Below are 25,504 nucleotides of genomic sequence, written 5' to 3'. Positions count from 1 at the left end.
CATGCCGTGTGCACAAATTATTTCAGGCTACTTCAAATTTGTCATAGACTTCTTGGTTGCAACCCGTTTAGAGAAGGACCACCCCTCTCTCTCTCCTTCTTCCCCTCAGTGTCAAGAGAATCGGGGACAGGGGACAGAAGCAAGGACAAGTTTTGGATGAAATTTTATTCATTTTTTGAAAGTAGCAGTAAGAAAAAAATAAAAGGCTTTTGGAAACCCGTGAATGCAGGTAACAGGCAATGCGTACTGAATAACAGGATTGAAATCTGTGATCCAGAAGACACAAAGAAACAGAATATTTTACTGGAATTTAAAAAGAAATAGCGTTTTGCTTTGTTTTGGATGTATTGCATGCATAGAGAAAAGAAAAAAACTAGCTAAAATTCGCTGATAGAGTTTGATAACAAATTACATGTAAGACTCAAATTAGTTTATGCTTCTGCACAAAAAGGTTGGCAAGATGTCACAAACCATGCACGCTTAATACAACTCTGTGCATCTGTTAATCTAGCAAGTAGCTTGTGAAATTCTACAGTAATAAATTACTATTGTGAAAACCTACAGTAATAAATTACTGTTCTGAAGTGTTTGTAATCTTAAGCGAAAAATAAAGAAACCCAAATCTTTTGTTTAAAATATAATGCACAGTGCAGGCAAAATTATTATAACACATACCTTAAAGAGAAGGCAATTTACTGTTAAAATCTGTCAATTATTACAGGCTAGCCTGCAAGGGTAGTAAAATAAGTGCAACTGTCAAACATAAAAAAAGAAACCCATGGAAGGGGCGGCTACACGTTTGAAGTTTTAGGAAAAAAAAATCCAATAACTTTGAGAAATCATTCATGCTGGTTCTTTGAGGCAGTGATTAAAAAAATAAATGCATGTACAAGTAGAGAATTAAGGTAATATTGCCTGATTCTAGCTGGCATTTCGTGGTGGTAGTGGTGGTTTGTTTGGTTTCTTTTTTATTTTTTTTCATCTGACTATGCACACGTCCAGCTGATTTATGCATCTCCGCCTCCAAACCCTATACAGAGGCGGGGAGAAACATTACAATCATGTTGCACATGGGGTAAACAGAATTGCTTACAATTACAAACCAGATCAGTAGCGGAGCCAAGAAGAGCAGCCAGCTTTTCCTTCTTCTTTACTTTGAATCCTACATCCAATTTAGTGAAGATTGTGGCTCTAAAGTTATATTAAATTAGTTGTCTGTTCCCCCTCTCCCTTGACCTGTATAAACATAATAGTCCAGACCCTCAGCTGCTAAAATCACTGCAGCTCCATCTGGCCCATTAATGTGTGCAGGCATGCCAGTGGACAAGATTGCAAGTTGTTACCTACTCCCTGCCTAACAAACCTGGCAAAAAAACAAGAGTAATAAACACATAAAACTGTCATTAAAAAAATTGCCAGCTTAGGTTGCAGAGATTTCTCCCTCTGCAGCCTGATGGTGAAGATAATAGCCAAAAATCCCCCATCTAATACTCTATCAAGAAATGACTATTCTTCCAGTGAGCGTTGAGTGGAATTCTGCAAGCCTGGGATAAATAGCCGACGGACGTGTAATAAGAGTCTTCTCTTTTGAGAAAGAGAGAGAGAGAGAGGGAAATCTGTTGGGCTTTATGCAGGTAGCAGGTTCCTAATCTCTTGTCTCTATAATTTTAATAACGGAATTAATGACAGGATTAGCGGAGCCGCATCAAGATGATCTCTCACGTGAAACCAACAGAGTGTCGTGGCAAAGGGCTGGTCAGCAGGGATGCTCGATGATAACTTTTTTTTTTTTTTAGTGGGTGTGGGAAAGCAGAGACGTACTTTCTGTAGCCTCAGTGCCCAGGATTTGGCAATATTCAGAAGTGTTTTGCCATGTGGGAAATTAAAATCTGCAAGTACAAAATTGCTTATTTAAAAACAAAGAACAGCAACAAAACCCATGTTAGTTCAATTAAAGGGTCAGCCCAGGGAAGCCAAAATAGATTTTTTATTTGCTAGGAAGCAAGGGACTGGAAAAAGATACATCTAGGTAGCAGGTATTTGTAGCGAACCGATGGGAGTAAAGGCACTTGCTCCACTTAATCACGAACCAACAAAATGGAAAATGGCCCTTCTCAGCTCAAGAATATGCTCTGGAAAACAAGCCAGGATGAAGAGGGAAGCTCGTAGCATTTAAAAACTGTGTTCTGCTTTCCCTTTTTCCCCACTATCCCCTCCATCCCCTTTGAAATCGAGGCTGCTTCAGCCCATAAGCAGGTATTTATTTTTAGTTTTGTTTCAGGACTGGCTTAGCGGTTTGTGGTGAGCAGATGGGGATTTGATATTACATTCTGTTTCAATTGTCTTTCAGTTAAATTAATTGCAATAATGATCCCCTTTATTGATGTAACTCCTGTTTCCAGAAGTGTCCTACTGTAAGAACATTACAATCTGAGGAATTTGGAGTCATATACCTAAATACGGGATTATAGCTAGAAATGGTCCTTGAACAAAATCTCGGATTCAGGCAGCGTGATACTTGAGAATCAAGTAGACCTTTACATCTTACTCCTAGGATTTTATTTGTTGTTTCCTCGGCAGGGCTATCAGGTGTCTAATTTGAGTTCAGGCCTCCCATGTTGCACCAAAAGGTTCCTCCATTTAGGGCTCTTCTCGAGGGCTCTCCCATCTGATGCAGACCCCATGCCCTCCTCCACGTTGCGCACGCCTCCTCAGCTTCCTCCTCATCAAATGAATGGAAATCTATTTCAGTTCCCATTAAGCAGGTAATGAGTTTGATGGCGTATCAGAAAGGCACCGACACTGACGTGACCGCCTCCACGAAGCTCCTGCAAGCCCTGTGTTTTATATCCTGCCTCGAAACCAAACAAAAGAGGACTGCTTTTTAATTCACTGGGTTTATCTCTCTGGGCTTAGTGAATTCTGGTGCTCATAAAAAGTGAGAGACAGCTATTGCAGGCTAAAGGCTAGCACGGTGCAGGTTTCATGCATACATACAGCTCTGCTAAACACACCTTCGCGCTGACCCTGCGGCATGTCCTATCCTAATAATTCATCCTCCCCGGGTCCCCAGCACTCTCCTCACCAGGTCTTTCTCGGTGTCTCTGTTGCAGCTCGCACTTCCCTTTTTAATATTGCAGGCTTGGGTGCGCCCTGATTAGCGACTGAGCTCTGCAGCAGGTTTTGTGAAGGGTCTAGGGTGAAGCCTTCTGAATTCATTTTCACTTTTGATAGGAACCAGACAGTGAACTTTTAGTTTCCAGATGAGGTAATGATTTGCCAGCTGATCCCCTGTGGTCCTTCCTGATTTAGGATCTTCCTCTGGGGAGACGTGTGTACATTTAGGAATGAAGTCACTTCTAGAGCACTCTGTCCTGAATTGGAAATCATAAGCCTCTCTGAGCCTGTTTTCTTTGCACTAAACGGGAGTTTGTTACCCAAATGAGAAATTTCTCTCCTCAGCAGATGTTTTTCTATGCTTTCCATTCCTTTTTAAAAACACAATGAAGCTCTAAAGGCTGGAAAAGGTCAAATGTTTTACTGAGCATTATTCAAGGAGGAGGAACAGATCTATCACGAGCGAGTGTGCCAAGACCCCAGAAACGTCAGATAAGCAGAATATCTGGTTACCAGAATTGGGGCAGCTGGTCCCAGGTGAGAACAGCCCCACAACTTCTTAGCGCTCTTTTTCAGCACTTAGCTTTAAGATTTCTCCAACTCAGACATAAAATAAAACACACACACACACACACTGTGCTTTTTCTTATCAAAGAGAATTTCAGGCAGAGAACGAAATCCTGTCCCTATTTACATCAGAAAGGTTTAGCTGTTCCCTTCAAGGGCGCTTGGATTTCACCTGGAGAACCATCAGCGGTGTGTCTCGTTCTGTAATTTGAAGTGACACATTTTGAAAGGCAAGTGAGAAAAGTTGACCACTTGCTCACAGAGTAGCAGGGAGATCTGTATCTCATCCGTAGGATAGACTTGACAGCCATCGCTCTGAAATTGGTCTGTACAGACTTGTTTGTACAGGCTGGAGAGGGCAGCCTTTAATGGTGGTGGGAATTACGTCCAAGCGCAGGGATCCTTGATACAGAAAGCGAAAAGGATTTAATAAAGATCTACCGCTTACAGAATGCTTTCCCTCCACAAATCTCCAAGCACCTCACACAGGAGGTAAGCATCATTATCCCCATTAATGGGTTTCTCAGATTTGTCCTGCAGACATTTCTGGTTGGGTAAAGCCAGGTTGGCTGAGAGGGACCGCGGCGCTGTTAACGATTCCCTCACGCTTCATGGAGACCTAACTGACTGATGCTGGAGGCCAAGTCGCAGCGCGGGCAGGTCCAGGTTTAACTCTCCTTGCCGTGTGTGTAATGAAAAACAGGAGGACAAATCACCGTGCGATTTCCATGCGGTTCCAGTAGGTTTCTCCCAAGGGTCAAGAGTTGTCTCATGCCCCTCCTTCGTCTTTGAGCCTGGGATGACAGTTTGGGGTAATTGAAATATTGTGGTGGATTTTCAACGTGTTTTGTTTATAGTAGCAGATTTGATCCTTATATTCTGCCTTGTTATCTCACGTTGCTGTACAACACAGCGCAGAAGGACCTTATTAGCTGAGTACAACCCTACACTGATACATCTATACCATGTTGAGTCTCAGCTAGATGTGGTGTGGAGCCTGCTCGTGTACCTGCGGGTGGACACTTTGCTGCAGGGTGGTGAGCATGCTTTGGATGCAGAGGATTTTTATATATTTTTTTCCCTTCAGGAGTGTCACAGCTGAGTTAGCCCACAATATTCTTCCAATTTACTGCCTGGACAGCCACCTAAAAGAATGTCTTTGCCTCCTCTTGGCAAAGGTTTCTTCACTCATTTTCCATGCTCAGACTGTTGATATTTTGTAAATAAGATTGGTTGGCCCTAAGTGGCTGGAATTTTATTTATTCCTCTGACTTCTATAACATTCACAAGGTGAATGTATAAGCCTAGTCTGCCTCTCTTGCTCAATGCAAGAGAGTCAGGGATGGTCTCATGGTTTTTATAAATCAGAGGCTTTCCTAGAGTAAGTTGACCATTCTTAAAGACCTCAAAAGCCACTGCTGGGTCAAGAAGTCCTTGTTAAACGCTGTCACTATCACCAAGCCTCCATCCTTTCAAGTTTAGAGGGAAGAAAACATTGATAAGCTGTGTCTGTAAAACTCCAGTTACACTTGGACCTACATAAATTCTGCTTTTGTCCGTTCGGTTGTTTGAATTATGCTAGCTGAGCTCCAGAATGACTGTCTGGTGATTTTTGGTTCAAAAGCAGCTGTTTGTCTTGAGCATTTTTGCAGTATTGTGATTAAGGCATGTTCATGGGGAATGTGGAAGTTATTTCACAATAGGTCGTCTTCTGTTCTCAAGCCTTCTGTGATGCTGGGCACCGCATTTCATTTTTTGCACATCAGGTAACAATTTTGGAGATGCTCTTATTGATAATATCGTGGATTGTCCTCTTAAATACCTAATGTGCTCAGGTTCTCGTGCCAGGGAGCTACTCAAATATGTCTTGTTCTCTCAGCCCCTCTCAATGTGTGAGCAGTCGTTCATGTTCCTTGCTTAAGATGGAAAGCAGCCTCCTTCCAAACCCAGTAACGTGCTTAGAAAAAGGAAGAGAAGTTGTGGGCGGGGAGGGGTGTGCTTTGTACGTGGCACCAAGCAGCATCCCCCTGGGGAGGACCTCACGTTCGTTCCTCTGGAGCCTGCTGTCTCGTATGGCTTCAAGAAGGACAGTGAGTTAATGCTATTTGCCCTGTGCTTTTCAGGGCAGGCCTTTGGAGTTCAGGGATTCAGCTTCTCGTTGCTGATAGCCGTGAGAACTGTCACCGCTCGTCTCCTGCTAGCTCCTTGTAGGAGCTGGTACCCCTGGGGAGCCCCCGCTGGCCCTGCTGCCGCCTCTCTGGTTTTCTGTTATGTGGAAATCCCTCCTCATGGCAGCCCCGGCTTGCCTGTGGCGTCCCCAGAGAGCTCCTCTGTACCTCCCCAGCGCGACAAAACTCTTTGTGGGGGAATCTCGCTGGCTGCAGGCTGCGGGAACTCTGCTCCCTGCCAGCCACTGGTGGCATCGTGTACTGCGTTACCGAGCAGAAGGGATTAATGAAAAAAAACCAACAACACACCGAAGGAGCCCGTAAGAGGAATAAGAACAATGACAAAGCAGAGAAGAAATCCCAGCCAAGCACACCTTCCACTTAGTGGGAGAGGAGAGGGGAAGCCTAAAGCCGCAGCACAAATACTGATTATTCCTGTCAAGGATTTGCTGCTGTTGCTAAGCTACTGGCCTCTTTGGAAAAACCTTGAAGTATGGGGTGCATTAGGAGCTCATTAGGGTCCTGGGGACTTGCGCTAAATGTACAATACGTCTCCTTGCAAAACACACACCAGAAGTCACAACAGAAACTTCCTGCCCGGAGTTTAGACACTTTTCCAGTTGGTTTCTCTGCCAAACCTTAGAAATCCAGGGGTGCAAGCTGCGCACCAGCTTGCTGGGGAGGCCGGCCAGGCCCGTTTAACTCGGAGGCACGGAGCAGAGCCTGCAGCCCGGAGCTGGCTGCCCAGGTGTGACGGAGGAAACCCGGCACCCCGACAGCTGGTGGAAGGGCGCCGGGTTGTCCTCGGGGGGATCTGGGCAGCGCGCTTCCATCCGGAGAGATCACACGCGTGGTCTCTGCAGGGAGCTGGTAACGTGGCGGGGCTGAACGGGAAATGTGCATCTCCGCTGTTTTACATAATATTTAATGAATGATATATTAGGAGCCCCAACAGGATTTTAGCTTTATTTAATGTAATTTATAAATTAAACAGTCCAGACTGGGCGGAGAAAATTAACCGGCAGGCTCACTAGGAGCAAACCACGGGTCTCAGCAACAGACAGCAGCTACATTACACGGATCATGTGCCATTTAGCTAACTAGGCATGAATTAAGCGGAGAAACACTCTTCCACGTTGCGGAGTCATCAGTTTCCATAACTCATCAACCTGGAATCCACATTTGAATTGGGAGCAAACCTCAGCCTGGTGGTTCAGGGAGCGTTTTGGAGGGGGGAAAAGCCAAAACAGATACACAGAGAATCAATCACCAGATTTCCAGATTGATTTTTAGGATTCAGGTGTGAGGGTAGTACTCAAGGAGGTAGGAGAGGAGCTGTGATCTTAGCATCTTCAGATCTGGTGGCTGAGATGGTGAAAATATCTCTGGGAGGGAGCAGCTCAAGGCGGTGTGAAGCCTGGATTGCTGCCTCTCACAGCTCAGTCATTTCGGAGGAGATCTAGGCAACCGTTCCTAGTATAAGTTCCTAAGTGGTGTTTACTCTTTTTTCTACTTGTATTCTTTATTTTTATTTTTTTTTTTGGTTCTGTCCTGTAACTTGAAAGCCTGATGTGTTAAGCACCGCTAAGTGTACCTCTGCCTTGACCTGAATATTAAGTTTATCCTCGACTGAAAGGACGGGAGAGCAGCGAGTGGGGTAAAACAGACGAAGTGAGCAGTCTCCTTGGAGGTGGTGAGTCAGAGTAAACCAATTATATGCAGGCGGTCCTCAAGGAATGGCACCTCACAATATCTTTAATGAGCATGGGGGCAGGGAGTGGTTCCCATCACTCTGCGAAGGAGCAGACTGATGGCTTTTTGCAAGGGAATTCCCTCTGGCGAGCAGGAACTCGTGTCCCGCTGCAGAAGTCTAACAGCTGAGATTAAGCATCCCCCCTGCCCTGGCCCCAAATAAGCCTGAAATAACATGCCAGTTTTCCCATGTGTTGCATGGAGGAAGTTAAGGACCTCAAAATGGCATTCACCCAAATGAATGCTCTGCGTAGATGTGCCTGGGTTAGCAACAAGGATAGGAGGGTCTGAAAGCTCAAACATTTTGTTTAGGTTGCTAAACAAAACGAGACATCATTTTGGCCCAGTTTCTTCCCTGCCTTAGAGGGCTTGCGTGAACCTCTCCTGCTTCGAAGCCAAGAAGGAAAGACAGCACCTGACCTTCCTGTTTACATGCTGTAAAAACTTTCTAATTTGAAGATTTACAAACTTCGTTGTTCGAAGATTTAAAAGCTCATGCTATGGCTATTTTTGTCTAGGAGAGCAGAAATGAACAGCACTTACGCCACCTTCATATGGAGCTTGTAAATTGCCTGCAGAGGCCAAGAGCACTTGCTCCCCATCTGCAGAAAAAGAAGGGTGGTGGTTTTTTCCTGAAAAAAGAAAAAACACAAACCAACAAACAAAAAACAACACTTTGAAATCTTCCCTTTCACTGATGTAGTTTCAAAGACAATTTTTCCAAGCATGAACTAAGCCCAATTAATATAATACCTGCCTGAAGCCGTCTCACTGAGGTAGATATCATCTACCTCCAGTCATTTAATGTGATGTTAACTCTGAAACCTAATCACTTGATGTTAATGTCACTGTTGCACTGTTTACCTGCTCCTTATGCCGGCAAAATCTCTGGAGGGTCAAAGCTTATCCATAGCTGCTGTGATGGCTGGCAGCAAACAAGTGGACATTGTGGAGGCTTTCTGATGGGGAGGAGTTCAAACTTCTGTCCTTGAACTCTCAAGCTATGTTCGGCAGCACCTCATTACTAAATAGGATCCTGGGACCAGAATATTTAACCATGGTCTGCTGAAAATCTGCCATCCCCATGGGTCCTCGCTGTTGTAAGCCCACAGTCTCTGTAAGAAAATCTATTGCATGTCAAAAAGAGGAGAGCTATAGAAAATAACTGGAATATAATGCCAAAGTAAATAACACCAGAAATTCACTCTGAGTTGCATTATTAATTATATGAATAACGAGGACATAATATTCAACTGGCATCCTTAAAAGTGCCTCTAAATCTGCTGCAGCAGTTGCCACGTGCCTGGAGGTTGCTTTAACGAGGGGCCCTTCCCAGAGTTTCAGCCTGGTTTGTTACAGAGAACACAAGGCTGGGCTCCCCCGCATTGCTCATGGGGTTAGGGGACTAATTAGCTGATATTCAAAAAGCCCTTGGAAGACACTTATTTACCTTTAGGAACGAGAAAGGCCCATGGAATAGCTGTGGAGGAGTACGCAGCCCCTGTGCCTACTGATGAGGGGTGAGCATCGTCTCAAGGTGTCTGTCCAGCTACATCATGGTATCCTGTCCTCACTTGTGTGTGCTCCCATCATGGGCAGCACCAGCCTTGAGCATTTTGGCTGCAACAGAGACCGTAACAGTCCTTCCCTCCGACGAGCATCAAATTCACACAGAATTAAAACCAGCAGACACCTTGGCGAGCCCCAGCGCTGCGGTTAGCGCGGGTGAGTGAATGGATGCTGCCACCTAGCAGCTGCGACGGGCTCCTACCAGCCCCCGAGGCTGCTGCTGCTCGCCTTCGGTGCCAGGTCTCCTACCTTGAAGCAAGTTTGTTGACTATTAATTAGTTTCACAGGTGAAGGGCTTTTCTTTTTCCGTTTACATCATCATCGCAGCATGTCGGGCTAAACACGTTGAGTGCTCCTTGCTGCAAACAGCAGTGCGAAGCGAGGAAGCTGTGTGTGCATCTGTGAATCCTGGCATCTGTCTGCGTTGGCGTGAACGTGTGCTTGTTTGTGGGTTCACACAAATTTGTGTGCACCCAAATGTATTAGGAACGACAGGAGCCATCTCAGGGGATGGTCACCATCAGGGAAGAGACAACCGTGAAGTCCTAAAGGCCTAAGTTTAAAGAAAAAAAAAAAAAAAAAAAAAGAAAAGAAAGATTGCTGACTTCTCTGTTTGCAGAGATAACACTGGATCACAGAAAATTCAGAGGGAAAATAGCTGTGTTACGAGTTTGACCTTTATAGGAGTAAATGTAGTCTCTGAAGGTGAGGCTATCTGATGCAGAGTGGGCACTTGACCTTCGAGCCAAGGTCTGAAAGATGCTGGTGATGCACGCAGAACACATTCAACTGTTTTTCAGAAAACTGAACGATCTCGACAAGGGTCCTGTCCCTGCTGCACTAGGTGTGTCCCAAAACTATGGGCTCTGCTCCAAAAGGCTATGGGCAGTGTTCAAAGAGACAGGAGGTAAAGGGTTTGATAAACTCTTCCAAGGAGCAGCTGGAGTGTGTCAGAAAGTGAAATTTAGAAGTTAGCAATTCATGCGAAAGACTCTATCCCATTAAAACGTCCTTGTGGTCATTTGTGTTAGGGGCAGCATGAGCAGTGCACTGCCCAAAGTTGTCTTTGTTCCTGGTCTGATCACCTTATGTGCCATTCTGGTTCTGGAATAGCTTATCCTAGGGCGAGAGAGGAGGGAACGAGGAGATTGAGGTCCTGTCTGCTCCTAGCAGGCCTGCTGGAGGTATCGGGCGAAGCTCTGACCCCTCAGTCTCCAAATTCTGCTGCTGTGCTGTGAGACCTTGTGGGTAATCAGGCCATTCTGCTCTCTGCTGCAGCTTCATTCTTCCTTTCTCAAGAGGGGTGACCCATCAGGCTCCATCCTACTTTCAGGAGTTTCCTCCACTGCTTACGTGCTGAGATCCTGTGCGGGAGGGATTTGGGTCACATTTCCACCCGTGCTGACCACCTGAGTGACAACCATGAAGTTGGTAGGTGGCGATCACAAAGCTGTAATGGAAAAATGTCTTACTCCACGAGATGCCTCTATTTGGGGTCTAACTGCTATTCTGTATCTCCGTATGCCCGCAAATTGCTCGAGCAATAACATGTTTACACTTGAATTTCAATTGCTTGGAGTGCATATCTGTTTGGAGAGCAGAATCCTCCCAGGAAATGAGGGCAGAACGGTATAGGAAATTGCTCGTCTGTATCAAACTAATGGCCCATCCCGTCCAGTATTCTGTCCTAAACGTTGCCAGTGCTGGATGCTTTAGAGAGAGAGACTTGTAACAACCCCCTCGTGTGCCCAGTTTTACAACGCTACATAATAGGGAGACATTGCTTTCTGACCCCTACTTGCGATCATTTTATACCCTGAAGTGGGAAGACTAATAACCCATATGGTTTTTATTCGAGCAAGCCTAGCTGCAGATGCTATTCTTGTAAGGTCTAATCCTTCTCTGAATCTTGCTAATCTGTTTTCCTCTATAATATCCTCTGGCAACAAGTTTCACAGGTTAATTATACGTTGATTGCACAGTCTTTCCAATCATAGGCACAGTTCTGTTGTACCTCATCCGTGTATTTTTAAGTCTCTTTCAGCAACCAGAAGTGCCTGCAAATTTCTTTCTGCAGAAAAATAATGAAAGAAACTCGCTCTATACTGAATTCTGCATGCATAGGCCTCGAGTTACTGATATTATCTCAGTTCCCTTTGAATTCAGAGCATGCTTCCTTCCAAGTAATCTATCCAGTGTAACTATAAAGAACTTCTCCCCGGGGTTCTGCCCTGCAGCTCACGCCTCTAAAATTCACTCTCCCGAGTTGTCTGTAACATATCCCCCTCCCAAGTCAGAGGTGTGCCATCCAGCCAAACTCCCTCCAAACCCAATCATCCCCTACATGACTGCTGCCAGCAGGACATGGTTGCCCAGGATGGTGTGGCCATGCATCCACCCCATTCGCATTGGGGCTGGATTTTGATGCTGTTTTGCAGTCTGCGTGCCTCTGCACTGCATTTTATTAAATAGAAATAATGATTCCTGCTGCTCCCTGTTTCTGATGTCCTGGTTTTGGCCTTGAGCTCTTGCTGACTCCTACTGCTGCCTTCAGGTAGCTGTTCCATGTCATCATTTTAAGCCCTGATGCCTTGGCGTTCCCTCAGCACAAGCAAGCCGTGGATGTACCAAGGTGCGTAGCTCTTTAGGATTCCCAAATACACCCAGTCCCAGAGGTGGAAGACAGGCTGCAGCTGAACCTTGCAGCCTCCCTCTTGCCCTTTCCCATCTGCAGTCCCCGTTGTGTGAGCATCAGCTGAGCGTGTGTCCACTTCGGGTCCCTTTACGTGCTGATTACACCTGTCAGGCCAGGTAATCATTAAAAACCTCAGCTTAACAGCAGAGGAAAGTGAGGCAGAGGGAGGTCTAATGACTTGCCCGAGGTCATCTCGTTTCTCAGGCTAACACCCGGCTCTTCTCTTCTTGTCACTTCTCAGCTACCGGGCCTGACATGCAATTGAAATTCTGCTGTGACTCCCACACTGCTCTGTTAAATGGCTGCTCTATAAATACAGTTTCTATTGAAAATGGCACATTAGAAGAATGCTACTGCATAATTAGTATTTTTTTTTTGTTGTGAGGTTTTTTATCATCACATAGAGAACCCCCCACCTTAAAAGTCAGCTACTGTACCCATTCTTCCCTCTTCATATCCTAGAAAGAGCACTTACATCTCACCAGAGCCAAATTAAACATAATGGTGTAAACAAGAAGGTGCAGAGGGCAATAACTGAGCCAAATCTCTTGGAGCCTCCTTCCAAGAGTAGAGAATGGAAAGATATTTTTTCTTTTCCTGGCGAATGCTGGTAATTTTGCCTTCTCCCCTGTAACACATGGAAGCAGACGCTTGAGGAGGTGACAGGAACAAGAGCACTGGAGAGAAAAGTCGAGCATCTGTGTGCAAGTTGGAAGGCAGGGGGCTGGGTGAGGATAGGCTCACTATTTTAAGTCGCCCATTGAAGTCCTTCCATTCAGATTTCTTTCCACTAGCTCCTAAAATCCCGCTATGCTGGAGGTTTTCCTTCCTTTCGATGCTGCGTCCAAAAATCCAAGTACCTCACGAAGCGAAGCCTGACTATGGTTATAAAAGAGATTTGAAGTTTGAAAAAAGATGCAAAAAGCCATCGCATTGAGAGTTACAGGCTGGGTTGGAAGAAGGAGGTGTAGCATGGTGGATAATCGAGCTGCTCTTTCCTGGATGTGTTTTCTCCCCATCTGAAGCACTGTCCTACAGCTACCTTGTGTGGTGCCTGCAGAGTGTGATGCATTGGGGTGCACATAATGAGCTTTGTGCTCCTGGGGTAGGAGGGGCTCGGCAAGCACAAACTGCTTTTCTGAGCTTGTTGGCAGGCATCAAGGGATTCGCTCTTCTTTCCTCCCTCTGGTAATGAACTCCCGCGGAGAATGCACCAAGCGCGATGCCTCTCTTCAATCCATCTGCCTTGGGGGGGGCGTTTATGGTCCCTTCCCTCTGTCTGGGAAGCAGGGAATTGAAAAGCTTCTTCCCCGCGAGCCTAACCCCTCAGAAATAACACTGGCATTGCAGAAGGAGGTGGCCACCTGGCTCTCTGGCTGCCTGCTGTCAGGCTGCAAGGCCTAATGAACCTCTCCGGGGGAACATCCGCAGAGGGAGGATGATGAGCCCAACAGGCGCTCGGGTCCCTGGGGTGGGGAGGCATCAGCAGCAGCAGGGATGGTGCTCACGGGGAGGAGAGAGGAAGGGCTGACGAGCGTTTGCACCATCTTGCCTCTCAGCATCAAGCTTCCTGCATATGGAGGCTGGTGGCGCGTGGAAGTGGGGACACAGAGCTGGCACGGGGAGGCTCATCTCTGTTCCAGAACCAGGCTGCTTTTCCTTCCTACCTGCCCTTCCCTCCAAGCCCAGGTGCTGCCCGTGCTGTCGGCTCTGATCAGCTGCTCAGGAGGCTCATCATCAGCTTGAAAGACACCTGAAAAAGCTCAGCAGCCACCCCAGAAACTAGCAAAAATGGGAAAGGTGCCTGGTGTAGGAGCATCTCTCCTTGTCGTGTCTCTAGCCATATGTAACCCTTTCTGTTTTAAGTCATTTCCTGGCTGCTGGCCTAGCTACGTGCAAAGCTCCATCAGCCAGCTAGCCCCTTTCAGAGGGACACCGAGGGTGTTAAAAATAAATGATGCTTTCTCCTCCTGTCAGTATCTGCAGAAGATCTGTAGAAGAGCTGTGCTTAATGGGAATCCCTCCCTCCACATTTACTAAGGGGCTGCCATATTCTGGTAAGATTATTTACTATGTTCTCACCTGGTCCCGCGAAACTCCTGAATTTTGGGAGTTAGAGAAAGCACTATTGCTTTTTGAATTTATTTTTTTTTTATGTTCCGCAAGAAGATGTGTCGGTGGTTTATAATCTGTAATGAGTGTGATCAGTCCTGTTTATACCAGTGCAGCGATACCAGGAGCGCATGAATAACATGATGATGGATATTGCACGGGAAAGTAGCGAGCAGGGTAAATACTATGATCCAGGTAAATATCCTGGCTTCAAAACACACTCATCTAATGTGCAACATCTGCCACTATCGGGCTGAAAATTGCCTCAAGGATTTTGGAAATTAGGTCATAACAGGGAAGAAATTTCCATTCCTTGGTAGCATTTTATCGCCAAGTGGAATTCATGAGACACAGTGCTTTTTGCTTGTGGGAAGGATTGGTGGACGACGTTTGCAAGAGAGTTTTAGCCCCCAAAAGCAACTAAAATGCTAGGAAAGCTAAGACTTAGCAGAAAACCTTCAGGATCTTTTGGACAGTCTTCCTCTGTCAAAAATATATTTAGGTTCCTGCGCAATTTCCCATGTAAGAGGGGAAGAGGGAGTTCTAAATCTCTCTTTGAACAGCCGTTCCCTCTCCCTCTTGCCCTACAACTGCTAGCAGAAAAGTGGCCCTAATGTGTGGGTGGATGGGAAATGCTGCTTTGCCACTGCATTTCTGTGACCTTATCAAATCCTTTTGCCCTCCGTGCCCTTCTTTTCCCTCTGTGGTTGGAGTCTTGTGCTGGGGAGTTTTGCAGTTTTGTTGTTGGGTTTGTTTTTTTTAAACGTGCTTCATAGTGCACAGCGCGAAATAAAATACTTTTGGGGTTTTAATATTTCAGTGTTCTCACTGTTCATGTCTCCCACACTTGAGTAAGATGAAAAATAACCAACTAGGTGTAAACTCATCTTTGTAAGCAGAATTTTTGCATTTACAAAGCTCTGAGGTTTCTTGCTTGTTAACAAGCCTCCTGCCTTAAATGGCTTTCTTCTCCCAGAACAATTAGGAAAGCAATATGAAACCCCCTTTGTCTTTAAGGAGCCAGGTCTTCAGCTTCCAGAGCCTACTTCCAGGTGAGGGTTTTTTGAGCATTTCAGCAGAACTTGAATTTGCTGCAGTCTAAAAAATCCTCTCGAGAGTACCACGACCTTTCGGGTTTGGTATGCTCGGAGTGGAGACGCCATCAGTCCTGCGAACAGCTGACTCCTCCTCTTTTCCTTAACTCATTTTGTTTGGAAAGTGAACTGTCTGCTCATCAAGGAGATCATTGCAAAGTTGCTTTCCAGGCATTTGTCTCCCATGTTATAAATGGTATTAAAATTACCAAGGGCAAAAAGAAAATTGAAGTTCTGGCTGTGAATACATAAGGCTTCCTGCGTTCGAGTACAACCTTCCTATCCAGCGGTCACTGGATGCAAAACTCAGTTTTGTTGCATCCAAGCCTCCGCGAGCTTTTGGGAAGCTTAAATCCGTATCTGAGGCCTATCTGTAATAAATATTTCCAACAAGATGAGGTATCCTTTTTAACTACTGCCCAGTATGGTCTTCAAACCGCATTATTTGGAAGTGTTTGGACATACAGCAATTTTCAAACTGTTGAGATCCTTGCAGGTGCAGTTGAGCTCAGGGAATGCTTAAGAAAAGCAATAAAAAGGGCATTGCTTGCAGACTGCATGGAACTATGTACAGGTACTATGAAGGAAAGTTGCCCTGTTTTGTTTTTTTTTTTTATTACTTGTTCCTTTCCCTCCGTGATTTGGTCCTTTTACCTAAAGAGTCCCCTGTTCTTGGCTACCCCACCTGTTTCTGTATGGGTTATGTACAGGTTGTTTTCTGTGCTGACATACTTGTAAAGGAAGCTTATTATATTTATTCCTGTTTGTTTATTGCAGTTTATCTGGCATGTGGCTGTAGTCACTAGGGCAAAGCAATCTTTCGCAGTCCTAAATAAAGATATTTGTTAACTGTGAGGGGTTATCAAGTATGCTGGATCACTCAAAGTGAACTTAAGCGTATTCACACGATTAAAACCGAATATGTGGGCTCAGACACGTAGTGGTTGTTTTGCAGAGAGGGAAGATGTATTAGAGTAGGATTCTCACCATCTGCTGTAGCGGAGGAGACCCTGGTTGACAAGGCAGCGCTGAACAAAGCGAGGATCCAGCGAGTCCAAATAAAAACGTTTGATCAGATTCGTAGAGTTCAAAAGCATCTGAGATTTGGGATTCAAGGCCTTACCTGGTTATAAAAACCGGCTGAGAGGCCGGAACCACCTTAAAAGATTGCATGGCCCAAGCTGTCCTTGCCTTGCAGTAGTAATCATTCTCTGTTCATTTTTATAGCCCTACAGTGGAGGGAACTAAAGAGGGATAATGGCTGATTGGTTTTCTGCCACCACATAATTGCACTGTCTTTCTCCAGGCAAAAGAAGGCAGAGTCTCTTGCTGTTTGTCCTTTTAGGTCTGTATTTCATTGTATTCATGTGGCATCGCGTTTCTGGATGCGTGTGCAATCATGTGCTAGGGAAGAAGTCTGCGTGATGTATTTCCATATTGGCCTTATGAGGATCAGTTGGCAGGAGTCTCTGCTCTGAATTTAGTAGCTGACACCAACAGTTAAGGAACCCGTAAGAGCTTGTGGCAGTGTCTTGGGCTCAGGATATGCCATCTGAGCTCAGAGGAACTGACCGTGCATTTAGTAACGAGGAAGTATGTGATGAATAAACGTGGAGCATGTTCCTACTGTGAAGACTAAGCGCATGTTACAGAATACTTGCTAGATTTTCTCAGCACTTGGAAGCCATGGACTGAGAAGTTTGTGTGCATTACTAAGCAAGATTTAGGAGCAGAGACCCATTCAAACTTAAACCGTAAGTATATGTCCAAGGAACTTACTTTAGCAGTTTCTCCTCTTTGTCATTGTGCACGTAGCAAAGTGTGCGTTGAGCAAGAGAGGGTGCTGACACAGGAGACGTGCTTTAGTGGGTATGAACCAAACCGGGACTCAGGAAAGTTGGGTGGTAGTCCTAGCTCTGACACAGACATTTTGGGTGACCTCCTGCAAGCATCTTAAGCTAATATATTCAGCATGCTTTGCAGCATTCCCAGGCAGTAAAGCCAACTGGCACAGAATGGCCCAGGTCAATGGTAATAAAGCACTACAGCACCCCAAAGAGCGCAGCTTCACGCAACCCTGCCTGCTTCCAAACAGTCCCTGGATCATCCATGTCTGGGAATCATTTGGTGTAGGTGCAGGTTGTAACAGAACAAATCTAGGCCAGCAAATTTGCTTACCATTTATTAACACGACTGTATCTGGGAACACTCCTGGTCACGTGTGAATTTATTAGTAGAGCACAGCCTTAGTTGCTGCAGTTACATCTCAACTGCTGGTCTGGGAGAGCATTCAAGCTGCTCCTGGGGCAACAAGCAGGATCCAACACCTCTCCTCCTTCACAGCCCATTATTTTGTTGGGCAAGAGCCTTAGTTGTATGGGATGAAGGGAGCTAAAGGAACTCCAACCAGGTCCCTCACGTGGACCAGGACAATCAAAGGACCAGGATGGCTGGGCAGACCACTGTGCACCACTCCGTCTTTTGTCTATAGAAAGAGGATAATAGAATTTCCTGACTTAGGAAGTATGATTTAAGTCAGCACACTACTAGTGTAGGTTAAAAACCACTACTAAATAATTGCTGTTAGCCAAGCACTGTCTTTTTGCCTTAAATTGTTCCTGGGCTTGTGGAGTTATCCTTTATGGGCAGGTTTTTCTAAGACTCCCCGTGTTGTTTTTCTCTTACAGTCAGTTCTCAATTACACAACGTAGTAAGAGGTAGTATATCTGTGTCTTTTGCTTCATCCGAGCTAGTACAAGCTTGGATGGTGTCCAGATGAACCATTCGCTGGTTCCCCATGACAATTTATATGCCTTTATCCTTGGTAAGGATTGTATGGTACTCCTGACAGCTGTAGAAAAAGCAAGAAGTAGGAGTAATGCACGTATCCAGGAGATTTCCAAGACCTAAAATATTTGGATTCCACCGTTCTATTCGCTAGGCAAAAAAAAAGTTTCTTTAAATTCTTCTTCCAGCAGCTGCTCATGTAATCTTGGAGATCTTCCAAAGCTGCCTGGAGGTGGTCCTGGGCATCCTGCGGTGGGTGTCCCTGCTTGAGCAGAAGGCTTGGACCTCCAGGGGTCCCTCGTAACCTTCGCCATTCTGTGATTCACTGTGGGGCAAAATAAGCTCTAATGTGGCAGTCAGCCTCATCTCTTCCACGTTCCCTGTGGGAGCACAGTGTTCAGGGTTTTCAGCAACTGTCTGGTGGCATTCACATTAGAACAGATAAACGAAACAGCCAGAGTTCCCAATGAAAAGGGAATAGTGTAAAATGTCCATTCACGGGTTTTGGCACAGCTGATTTTCCACCCACCAACTGTGCCTGTTTATTTTATTTTTGTCTCATCAGCAGGTGGGTGGCTTTTTTTTTTTTTTTTTTTTTTTTTTTTTGTTTCAGTGCTGCTCTTCGCCTTAGCAGTTTTTGAGAAACACCCTTTGCAGAGCTGAAGGAGTCTTAAAGTGCACTTAGCACTGCGGAATTATAACTTTGTACTTGCAAAGTCAGCTTCTCCTTTTCAGATCCCCTTCTTTTGGATTACACAGGGCTGCAAAATCAGTGCAGCCTGGTAAGTGGGAAACTGATGTAACCTTTCCCGAGCTCTTGCAGTTACTGGTTGTCACCCTCACCCCGTTTCTAGCACACAGATAAAGCTATACATTGCAGCATCTTTCAGAGGCTCCCTGGTATAGCCATGCCAAGTAATTTTAAGATACAGTGCTGTTACCTGAGTCACAAAAGATACTTCTAGGGCTTTCAGTAAGCTAGATTTCTGGAAAGTAACAAACTTCCCCAATGCTTGAAATATTAGACCCGAAAGTCTATGAATGGGAAAGGAAGAAATTCAGTTATAAATAACCTTTTTTTTCTGAAGGACAGTGCCATAGTGTGCAGAAGAGCATTTTCCTGTATCTTATTTTATTTTTTCCCCGGTAACATAACACACTCTCTCTTTCTCCCCATCAGTTTTGGTAGCTGCTCTACTTGTTGGCTCTCCTTCTTTGCTGGCCTTTGCCAAGGTCTTGATGACGCTGGCAAGATAGTCCTGTGCGCCCTGCCATTCACGGAGTACACTGAATGAGCTCTTTGCTCATTTTTGCCTCCCCATAGAGCTCAGTGGTCCCTTTTCCCTGTCTGTAAGAACGGAGCAGTGGAAATAATTTGTCAAGACATATGCAGTATGAAGGAACTAAAACTCCACTGAAATGAGGCTGGTAATCATACCTTCTGTTGATAGCAGAGGAAGTTACCTTCAGTGTCAAAGATTTCCTACCTCTTCATATTTCCCACCTCCAAGTCGGTACCATCCTATTTCCTCCCCTTAAATTGTTAAATAAAGGTTTGCATTTCTTACATTAACATTCTGGCCCTGAAGCTCGCTCTCCTTTGTAATCATGTTGTCAGGGAGGCTTGCTGGAATCCCACACCGTGTCTGTTCCAGCCCCGACTCGCTAACTGCGTTTCTTGCCTTTCTTCTGTATCAAACAGAACTGTTTTCCTGAGTAAACAGACAGTATTCCCACTCCCATCTCTTTATCCTTACGTACCTTATTTCAAAAAACTTCTCTGAAATCTGCATAAACGCCATGCTTTCTGTAGCAATACCTTGGTCAGAATAACGATCATTTGCATGTTAATAGCTCCATCTCTGTAGGTGGTTGTTAGTTATTGCCGGTCTTGCTTGTTACAAAGAATGCGAATCCTTTCTTAGTCCTAATCTTAATTGCAAAATGATTGTAGTTTTCCATAATTGCCTATATTTCAGTAATTTTAATCTGTATCAAATATGATTTCTTGACACACTATCATCTGCTTTGTGTGTTATGCCTGGGTTCCGCACATCTTCCAATAGACACGCTAATTGCCAGAGCTGTTTGGTGCTTGAACTGAAAATAGTCTGTTAGCCAATTCTTTCCCACCAAACTTTTTTTTTTTTTTTTTTTAACCAAACTTTGGTGAAGAGCAGAGTGAGACATGACCTTGTGCTTTTATGTCTCGACTCCATTTCGTTCTCTTTGTCTGTTCATCCGTACCTGGTGGTGCAGTGACCGACCTGGCCAAGTGCTGCTGGTACCGCCACTTCCACTGCGGGTGAGTGAGGTTACCAAGGGGGATGGTTGCCTGTCACCAGCAGTTCAACATCTGTGGCCTCTGTAGCATCAAATGCTTGATGTTTAGCACACGTAGAAACGCAGAGTCTGTGTTTTAAAGGGGGAATACTAAATGCAACTATTTTTTTCCTGATATTGCTGATGACCCGCTGTGGACAAGAACTGCCTCTGTGAAGTACCACTGAAGTGTGACTCTGGAAAGTCAGAAAACAGAGGGGAAAGCCACCTAAAGTATTTGTGTGAAATGCTAAGCCTTTAGCCTAAATCTTTAGAGATTTAGCCATTGCTGCTCCTAATCCCTAGTTTTGACCTTGAACTTGGACAGAATTGTGGAAATGCTGTTTGGGGGGATGCCGTGGAGGTTTCTGGCTCAGCATCCTACTTGGTTGTTCCTTTATGGTTTTGGGATTACCTTAGGGAGCAAGGTAGTAGCATGCAGGGCGCTCTTTAAGCTTGTCTGCGTTACTTCCTAAGAACTGTCAGCACTGCAGCAGTCTTTTAGATGCACCATGACTGATTTTATAGGAAATCTAGGCACACTTTTTATGTTTCCCTAGCAATTTCAGGTCGATCCTCCTCAACTTCAATGGAGAGAATTTCTCTTTACTATCTACTCTATGTATCTGCAGCACAAAATGACTGCCACAAAAGCATACCGTAGGTCAGGGGTCTGCTCTGGCAGGCTTTCTGCATTCTGTCATGAGACTTGCTTGAGAAAACTTTCTGGAAATAAGCAATAAGATGCTGGTGTGATCTTAGACGAATGTTTTAAGTCCGTGGTCTGCTCATCTCATGCTGTAGAGAATCCCAGGCAACATATTCATCATCATACAGAAATGCCAGAGTAAGGACTATACCCAAATCCTACAGAAGAGTGGAGTATTATTTAATCACTGTGTGATCTAAAAGTTTGTGTGGCTTCTTGAAACTGACAGCACTGAACTCCCGAGGTAATGCAGATCCACTTTCTGACTTATCCTCTGTCCACTGATGGAAGCCCTTTTCAGGTTGGCTTTATATCTCTTGTAGAAGACAATATTGTTCTGAGCTGAAGAAGGATTCAAGAAGGACATTCAGAGACTAGGGAGGAGTTAGTGGAGGCAACAACTAATGTGGTCGGGGCCTGTGGTACATCCTGTGAAAAAAGGTAGGAGGATCCAGGTGTGTTTAGTGAAGAGGAGGCTAAAAAGTGATCCAGAAGCCTACAGCACTTGAAGTCTGATTAGAAGGACAGGACCAATTGGTGTGAGCTAGTTTGGGAGCAGCCAAATGAACTCAGTGCTCTCTCCTGGGGGGGAGACTGAATCCAGCAGAAGGCGTAGATTCATTCCGAAACGATTTGTTTAATGATAGGAAGCTTATTTTAGCTCCTCTTGAGGTCATCTTTTCCTGACTCGCCGGTGCTTTTTTCGGTGATCTTCTTTCCTAGGTCTGCTCTGTCTTTATTGGGCGACCGTGTCTGGAAACGGCATCACTGTGAGCGCTTGTGGGGGTGTAGCTGTCATCGCTGCTTTACTGCAGTTGTTGAGAAAGATTGGAACAGATTGGTGCTGCGTGAAACTCGCGTCACACGCTTTTATTGAATACACTCATAGCGGGATCTAAAAGTTTTACCAGCGTGAATTGGGGATGGCTGTTTCCCTTATGGCTGGGGAAGTGGAAAATGAACGGTGCGCATAAAAAGTTTTTTATGCCTTCCCTAAGTCTGTCTGCAAACTTCTGCTGTTCACTGGGCGCTGCGTCTGCAGTTACAGAGGGTGGGCTGGAGAGCAGGCGACAGAGAAGGGACATAGATCACCGGTCCTTTGGAGGGTCCTTACGGAGAAGTGATGAGGCAAGAATGGAGAGGGAAAATAATCACAAAGAAATTATGCTGGGAAGAGATCAATAAGCAGAAAATTACTCTCGTCACTCGACACGAGAACAGATCTGTTTTAAACCTTTCTCTCTATAGAGCAGTAGCCTTGAAATTGACCCGTAATATCTACTTTATTCTTTTCATGTTAAAGCAACAAAGAAATTATTGAAAATGCAATGCTGCTTTCTTCCCAACTAAAAGGGTGCAGTCAGCTCCCTTCCCCCACGTATGCAGACATTCCTCTAACCATAGAGGGCTCTGGAAAGACCTGCCAGTGGTCCTTTTTTATGTTATAACCACTAAATGCAGCTCACCTGCATGGGGACCAAACTAACAAATGGCACCCGTTTAGGATGTACTTTGCTCCTTTTCTATCTTCAGTCCCACCAACTTGTTTGTTCTGGTAGAAGACGCGTAGTCCTGCAGAGCTTGGAAGAGCACAAAAGGATAACAGAAGCCAAGGACACAAGCCAGGAGATGGCAAGGGATTGCCCTGGATTTCCGAACTCTGTTGATGAGATGCCAGGCAGTTTTATTTTAATTCCATAACAATGAATTAGTTCATGGTCTGTTCTATTCCTTCCTCTGCTCATTTCTTCGTGGAAGGATAACTAAAGGGTTACACATCTAGAATTTCACTTATCTGCAGCTCCACATGCGTTAAGCAGTTTGATGTATTTATGCCTTTTGTTACAGATTTACATTGATATTTATTTTGCTGATTGGAAGACAGTAAGAGGTGAATTCTGTGCACTACTAAGTGTGTAATGTTTGCAAATACGTAGCTACTGTTTCACAGTGTGACACAGCTCAGTTAAAGCTGGTTGTATCTTGCCTCTCGGTCTCGTCCTTACTCCATTCTTGGCTTTTATATAGGTCAACATTTCAGTTGTAGTCAGATCTGAATTCTGCCAGATTCATGTTATTCTTGTTTAAGTGAAGCCCCCAGTCTTCAATTTCACTCCAGTTCTCATTAAGAAAATGCAAAGCTTTCAGCACTTGTTAAAACATAATCTAAACAGTGCCAATAGTACCCGACTCGTGAGTCTGTAGGGGATGAGACGGGGGAATTCGTGAGTGGGTTGCGGAGGTCCTGAAGATCAGTCAGCAGCTCTGGAATTTCAACCAGACTACTGAGGGCTGTCTTTTTGAATAAGACCCGAGTAGCATCCGAGCTCATATCTGTTTTTCAAAAACATTTTTTTTTATTATTTTTTTTTATGCTGAGGAGTCCTTTGATTTAGGTTTTTAGATGCCTACTCTTCTTCTCCTGGCAGAGAGAGGGCAAGGGCCAGGCTTTCAAAGGTATTCAGGCATTTCGTGATGCAGGTAGATAGACAGTGAGATGCTAATAAATAAATAAATAAATGCGTTGCTCACCTTTTAATTAAACCACGAAGGATTAGATGTTTATGTGCCTTTGAGAACCCTGCTTTGTGATTACCCCCATCATTAGCCATCATTTAAGTCTTTTCAGAAGCTTCATCTGTGCTTCCATTTTCACTCTGTGCAATTCAGACAATAGCTTTTCTTTCCCTTGCTACCCTATTCAGAACATCAGTATGTTATAAACAGGGTCATATAAAGTCCCTTAAATGAAAGAGCAATAAAAGCCTTTCTGTAGCAGCTTAGAGAATTGCCTACTGGGCTTAAGGGTGTTGCTTAAGAGGAAGGGGAAAGTAGTTGGTAGTGCTGGATGGGACAGCTGAAAAATGAGAATGGACAAGCATATTCCAGGCCATCTGTTCCTTTGGAGAACGGAGCTTGTGCAGGTTAACAGCTGCTCTCGTGTAGTCAACACGATGCTAAACATCTCTTCCACGATTTTTGACTGAATGATCTTGGTGTATTCGCTGTTTCTGGTTATATGGAGACATCCAAATGAAGCAAACACTTAGTGCTTTTTCCCCTCAGTTTGGCTGCAAGTAAGGTGGTCCTGCACAGGTCTTCTGAGCGTGCTAATGTCTGAGAAGACCTTCTGCTGCTCTAACACGGTGGTACCCAACCAGCTGTGACTGTAATGCCCCCTGTCAGACTGAAGGGGCTATTGTCACCGTCAGAAGAGGTGCCCTGATGAGAGGTTTTCATCGCACTAGGCTGCAAAAGGAGGGCTAGTTGCTGCCTGAGCAGTGCTCTTAACTAGCAGGCATTCTATAAATGCTCACTGCTTATATAGAGACATATTAAAGATTTAATACTAGGTTTGTAAGTTAAATATATAGGATTATCAGCAGACACGGAGAACAAATAAGAGAAGACCAAAACCAGGCTGCAGTCCTAACTTTGCTAAAATGGCTGCTAAGAACAAGAGAGTTGATAGAGGGATACGTGTCTTACGTGGATGCACTGTCTGCATCTGTTTTCCAGAGCAACTTTTCAAAAGCTGGAGCAGGCCTCTGTCACATTCTAGGTCAAAAGGACCCTTTGCTCAACTAGAACTGATATTATAACACCTTCGCCCCAGTTTTGCTTGCTTACAGCCAGTTGTGAGCCTCGCTCAGAAATAGATGATCATTTTGCATTATCACAAATCCCACCACACACTGCTGCTGATGAAAATTAACCAGGTTAGGCACATGTGGCTTTGGAAATGAATGATCAGTGTTGTTGGATGATCCAAAGAGCCATTGTGAGAGTCACAGTAAGAGCAATGAAATCCTGGACCAGCACAGTTCTGGGAGAAACATTTGTTATAAGCACAGAAGTTTGAGGGCAGGATTGGAGAAATGTTAGGAAACTTTCCGAAAAGTCTGTGCCATCTGGTATGTTCCAGAGGCCAAAAACGTGCTCTTTAGATGCATCTTTCTGAGTCAGCCAACGCTTCCAGGGGTGGCTTGTTTTTTTCAAAAAGAGATTAATCTCACCAGGAACCAGAATCATATTAACCTCTGCGTGTCTTGCTTCCTTACTGCTATCGGGAATTAGGGTTTGGGGGTTCTTGGAGGAGTGATGAGGTTGTAGCGTGCTAGAGAAGGCGAGGTGATGGAGTACAGTGCATTGTAAAGCAGCATGCTCCAAAGGAGGGGAGAGGAGAAGGAGCAACAGCATTAGATCTGCAAACAAGAGGGAACATGGGAGCTGAGCACTGCTACATTAAACTTCAACACTGGGGAATGCCTGGCTCAATTAATAACCAACCCATGTGAAACCCTCTGAAGGGAGCTAGATGTAAAGCCATGTGTATTCTTCACCAAACAAACAAAAACCACGGCAGAACAGGAACAAAAATGAAGCCTTATGGATAAGAGACAGTGGTGGATGTAATCATCTTGATCCTGCAGTAAAGGTGGGAAATTCAATGTTGGTTTTAGGCAAAGTATGAGAACAGTTGGGTCCATTTTGTCTTAGCCACAATGAAACATTTGGTTAGAGATGAGCAGGATCTAAATCCTTCAATTTTTGGAAAGCTATATCCAGTCCAGAACCAACCAACTTTGCCGTTTGGTCTCCTTTAAAAGTG

General features: G+C 44.8%; 1 protein-coding gene and 1 long non-coding RNA gene across 2 annotated transcripts in view; both read left to right on the top strand.

Moving 5' to 3' along the window:
- The window catches only part of LSAMP (limbic system associated membrane protein), an 879,058-nt gene that overhangs the window by 461,719 nt on the left and 391,835 nt on the right, over positions 1-25,504 (top strand). The gene's annotated exons all lie outside the window — the stretch shown is intronic.
- LOC311440622 overlaps positions 13,650-25,504 on the top strand; it is a 28,251-nt gene continuing 16,396 nt past the window's right edge. Inside the window, exon 1 of the long non-coding RNA XR_014695490.1 lies at positions 13,650-13,925. This is a non-coding gene — a long non-coding RNA (uncharacterized lncRNA). The remainder of the gene's footprint in view (positions 13,926-25,504) is intronic.

The sequence above is a fragment of the Aythya ferina genome, assembly GCF_964211825.1.
Source record: "Aythya ferina genome assembly, chromosome: 1".
NCBI classification, from domain to species: Eukaryota; Metazoa; Chordata; class Aves; order Anseriformes; family Anatidae; genus Aythya; species Aythya ferina.
Note: the sequence above shows the minus strand (reverse complement) of the source record. Positions and strands in the feature narration are given on the sequence as shown.